This window comes from Syzygium oleosum, unplaced genomic scaffold, assembly GCF_021117445.2.
Source record: "Syzygium oleosum isolate NSW1041296 unplaced genomic scaffold, Sole_v2.1 Sole_v2.29, whole genome shotgun sequence".
In the NCBI taxonomy this organism is placed as follows: domain Eukaryota; kingdom Viridiplantae; phylum Streptophyta; class Magnoliopsida; order Myrtales; family Myrtaceae; genus Syzygium; species Syzygium oleosum.
In genome coordinates this window covers 2965533-2970127 of record NW_026607513.1, presented here as the reverse complement: position 1 = coordinate 2970127, position 4595 = coordinate 2965533, and the positions used below count along the sequence as shown (strand labels likewise).

Below are 4595 nucleotides of genomic sequence, written 5' to 3'. Positions count from 1 at the left end.
TTTTAAATGAGTTGACTTTTTAGGTTTAGCTAGGCTTTTGTTATGTGCTCAATATTTCCTTTTCGGTTACTTTATTTAGTAAGATTTTTTAGAGAAAAGGTTGCAACTGTATTAATTTGTTATGTTTTATAGGATCGTGTAGTTTGCCTCTTTCCAGAAATAAAACAACCTAAAGAGATTTTCGTCCGTGCGCGTACGCTTCGGGCGTTTGTGTTTGCGAGTTGCAACTTGGTGCTTTTTGTTTCCACTGCTTCGAAGTTGAAATAGGAAAAGAAAAAGCTAATCGAAGTCTCGACTTCAAGCAAGACTAAAAGGCTCCCGGGATCAAGTAATTAATAGACGAGTCCATTACACGCAAATAATAAGGAGAGTCTAGTCCTTGCAAACCTCAAGACTAGACAACATAGATTATATTGCACACGCGAGAAGAATACTTAAAAAGAGTAAATAATACTTTGCGAACTATTTCCGATCCCTCGATTCAAGGAAGTTGCCGACGTGTCTCCCTGGGGCATCTAACCCGCGTCGGAGTCGGTAGTACTTCAGCCACAAGATCCAGGGGACCACCAACACGACAATCAGCAAGGTGAGATAAACTCCCATTATGATATCTCCCGCGCGATGATCGGATTTCGGGAATTCGGTGCTAACGGTAGCAAAGTAGGCACAACCGACATACAATGTTAAGAGGTAAACCGGGAGAGTGTGGGGCAATAGGGGAATAGCGATGATCCAGACTGTGATGATGGAGGCCAAGAAAACCAAACTGTTGAGGGCAGTGAACATGCACAGTTTCGAGCCGTTCAGGATAATGTTTCCGGCTTGATGTGGTTTTTCGACAGCAATGCCGCTGGAATTGACAGCGACGACAGTGGAATTGGCTGGGGTATTCGAAGAGTTATCCCCCCAGTATCCTCCTGGAGGACTGAGCGCGGCTTGGTAAGTGGCAGTCGTAATTAAGGTAGCCACTAAAAGGATTATGTCTCGGGCTCGTTCATCTGTGTGGCCAAATCCAAATACCAACCGCTCATGGCCAGTTAGTTTTCTGCTTAAAAACTGTGATAAAGAAGAGACTTCGAGATTAGGAGGTCGTAACTTCTTCGCAAGATTTTGATCGCCACTAGAATTCTCTTGGAAGATATCCAGAGCCGTCTTATCCTGGAAGTTCTTTGCGTTTAACAGAGCCATCCTATCCTGGTAGGTCTTTGCGTTTAACTTGATATTCCCAATCAACAGCTTGATGATCTGGAAGAAATGCAAAGGGAACAAAATGAAGTATGTATCTCATCAATTGCAATCACTGCTTTGTCACTCGCTTTACTGTTGTGCACAGAATGAGCTCGTGCCTTATAACTTAGAGGGATGATAGTGATGCAACGACCGATGTACCAAGTTTGCTAAACCTTATTTATAAATAGCAATTATTTCAACTCATGTAATGAAGCTCCAAATGTTTTCAAAAAAAGCGATTTAGTCATCTTCCCCGAAATTATTTACGTGATAGTTAGGAATTGCCCCTATGAGTTGTAACATAAACGAATTGACAAAAGTTCTAATCCAAATGACTGATTTTTCATAAAAATTTAGGACATAATCATGTCAATTCAAAGATTTAGGATTCAATTATATTTTCTACACTAGTTCTTTTATTACGAAGAGAAAGGCTAACTTAGACAAGTGTGTTCATATCCTTTATGCATATGATTCAACTTATCAAGGAGTAATTTTCCCGTCCACAAAGTGATTATTTTCATGGTTGTGTCGGATTGTCCATTTTAGCTTCCACTTCACTAGCTTCTATCTCGTACAATATGTTCGGATGGGCTGATTTCAAAAGGCGGAAAGAGATTTTGCTAATCGATAGGAAAAAACAAGATACTAGAAAATAATGAATTAAGTTTCTGTTGTGTGAGGTGGGAGTGTATTATGACGACAAGAGTTGGAAGAATAGTATTCACCCAAAACCATCCAAAACTGAGTTTTATAAGGTTCGAAGAGAAACAATCTTTTTTTTTTTTTTGGTAACCGAGGTGTCCGGGCTAGCTTGCGCGCACCTCGACTATTCCTCGGGGAGACTAGCACAACAACCCACCGCCATGGCCCCCACTTAAATCACAAGTGCTCACTGGGAAATCGAACATGGAACCAGGTGCGCCTAACCACATAATCCCAAGTACGCCTAACCAACTGAGCTACTCATGGGTGGGTGAAGGGGAACAATCTTAATCGTACCTTTCCACTAAAAAAAGCAGTGAACAAGGTGATCTCCATTTCACCCCTTTGTTTTCCTTCCTTTATCCCTATATCCTCCAACCACAGCGTTGTTAAGGACAATTAAATTGAACTCAAATTAGAAGCATCCCCAGCTTAAAACAGTTTCCCCATTAACAATTTTTAAAATGAAATTGTGGACTCGTTTTGATAAAACTGAAAAAATAAGCACCAACACCAACATTCTTAAGCACTGAAAATTGAAATAAAAAATTATTTGATAATAAATAGAAATAGATTACAGAATATGATTTTCCATATATTATCAGAACTACTTTAATTGGTATCTCATACTTCTGGAACTACATTTTGTGTACTATTTTAGTTTTTTGCTTCGTTCACTTTTATTATTTCTTGACGGAAAAACGGCTTAAGTATTCACGCAGGTCATTATTTGCAAATGGAACGATCTTTCCTGATTTATTTGAGCCAAACGCTATTCTTAATTGACAAAATTTATTTTTGCGCAGATAAATTTATTCACTCATTCCATCTCTCTTACGTAACAAGCATATGGGAGTCGAGGCAATAGATAAATCAAACTTTAATTTCCTTTAATTAAATCGAACTCTATCATTATATACATAGAGAGAAAGAGAGGGGAAAGTAATATGTCTCACGTGAAGTCTTTTTTTTATTATTTTTATGCGATGGTGGGAAGTTCAACGAGAGAGACAGACGTGTATAAATCAATATAATGATTGTCACAGGACTCGATAAGGAGTTAAGAGGATGAGAGAGAGAGAGATCAAAACGACAAATTGTCAACTTTTCTATATGATAATTCAACGGTTAACGATTTTCCGTTCTTAACAAATATTACCATATGATAATGCACTTAACGTATGGGCTTTTCACTATGTTAATTGGTAAAAGATTGAGGTTGAAATCTTTAATGAATTTATTTTTTAATATAGAAATATCTGAAGTTAAAAAATATCGTGATAATATATATTAGTGATCACAACTGATTTATAAATGTGTCAGATTTTTCCTTGTGGAGGCTTCAATACGATCTAAGTATCACTATATTCACCTACAATATGTCACATCCCTTGATCAATCATTTTTGTTGGTCGTTTTCTTGTGTGTTGGGGGATGACTCCAAGCAAGCAAATTTTGTGGACACTTCCACAGTTTACAACACCATGATGGACAACTTCAAATATCAATCGTCAGATAGACATTTATGGACAAATGTTTACCGTTGAATGATAATACTATAAAATATACCGCTGCACAAAATGTTGTTCAAATCTCCTCTCTCTTCACGTTTCTATGTACTTTCAACCCCCAGTATTTCATTATTATAACATTTGTTCTTGGATTAGATTATGCCAAATTCAAGCATCCAACAATAAAAAGCACGAACAAACAAGAAATTGATGGACCAAACTTGCGGCTGCACTACTTCGGTCACTGCAATATGTAAGACGGTGTTACCATCTTGGTCTTTTCAGTCCAAGATTTCTGTCAAATAAACTCGCTTAAGCCATCCAAACAAAACCTTGAATGCTTCGAGGTTGTGGTTCTTGACAGCAACGTGAACAGCAGTCTCACATTGGCTCGTCAAGTCTTCGATGGACGATTTGCAAGCACATAGGAATTCGGCCAAGAGTTCCAAGAGCTCCATGTTCTCCTTGTTCTCCTGCTCATTGTCTCCTTTTCCTCGTGCCACAAAATGCAAAGGGGTGATCCCGCCTCGTCCTCGGACTCGGATCAACTTCGGGTCAAGGGTCATCAGTGCTCTCACAGTGTGATAATGCTCGTGTTGCAAAGCCAAGTGCATGGGGCTGTAACCCTCCGGATTCAGCTCCTGAGCGAATGACGGCTTCAAGATGGCCAGTTCCATAGCCACGTTAGTTTTTCCGGCGGCGGCAACAATGTGTAGTGGAGTATTTGGGAAGGGGTGCTTAGATACACGATCTAAGAGCTCTCGCTCCTCCACAATTAAGTTATGTAGCTCATCAACATCATCATTTGCTATTGCTAGTTGAAGCCGAGACTCCCTAGCGTTTATTGCTTCTTCTACGGCCGCCATTGTTTTGACGAGGGAAATGTAGGAGGAAAGGGACTTTTTTTTTTTGGTGGGAGAGCAGATGGTATTTTGCTAGGTGATGATCGATGGAAGTAGCGAACTTGCAAAGTCATATATATAGTGCCACGGTCAACGATAGTTCAATTAGGGAGTCAACGAGTGTACAGGCGGTGGGCCCAATGGCAGGTTTGAGGTGAGTGGGGCCCAACATATCTTAGACCGGGACCGGTGTGTACTGGTCAGATTCTCAGGAAATCATCAGACTGGTAATTTTACGCGCCTCTCT

General features: G+C 39.7%; 1 pseudogene; it reads right to left on the bottom strand.

The window, feature by feature from the left end:
- Window positions 1–321: 321 nt before the first annotated feature.
- On the bottom strand, window positions 322–4453 carry LOC115662262 (ankyrin repeat-containing protein BDA1-like; annotated as a pseudogene).
- Window positions 4454–4595: the final 142 nt, after the last annotated feature.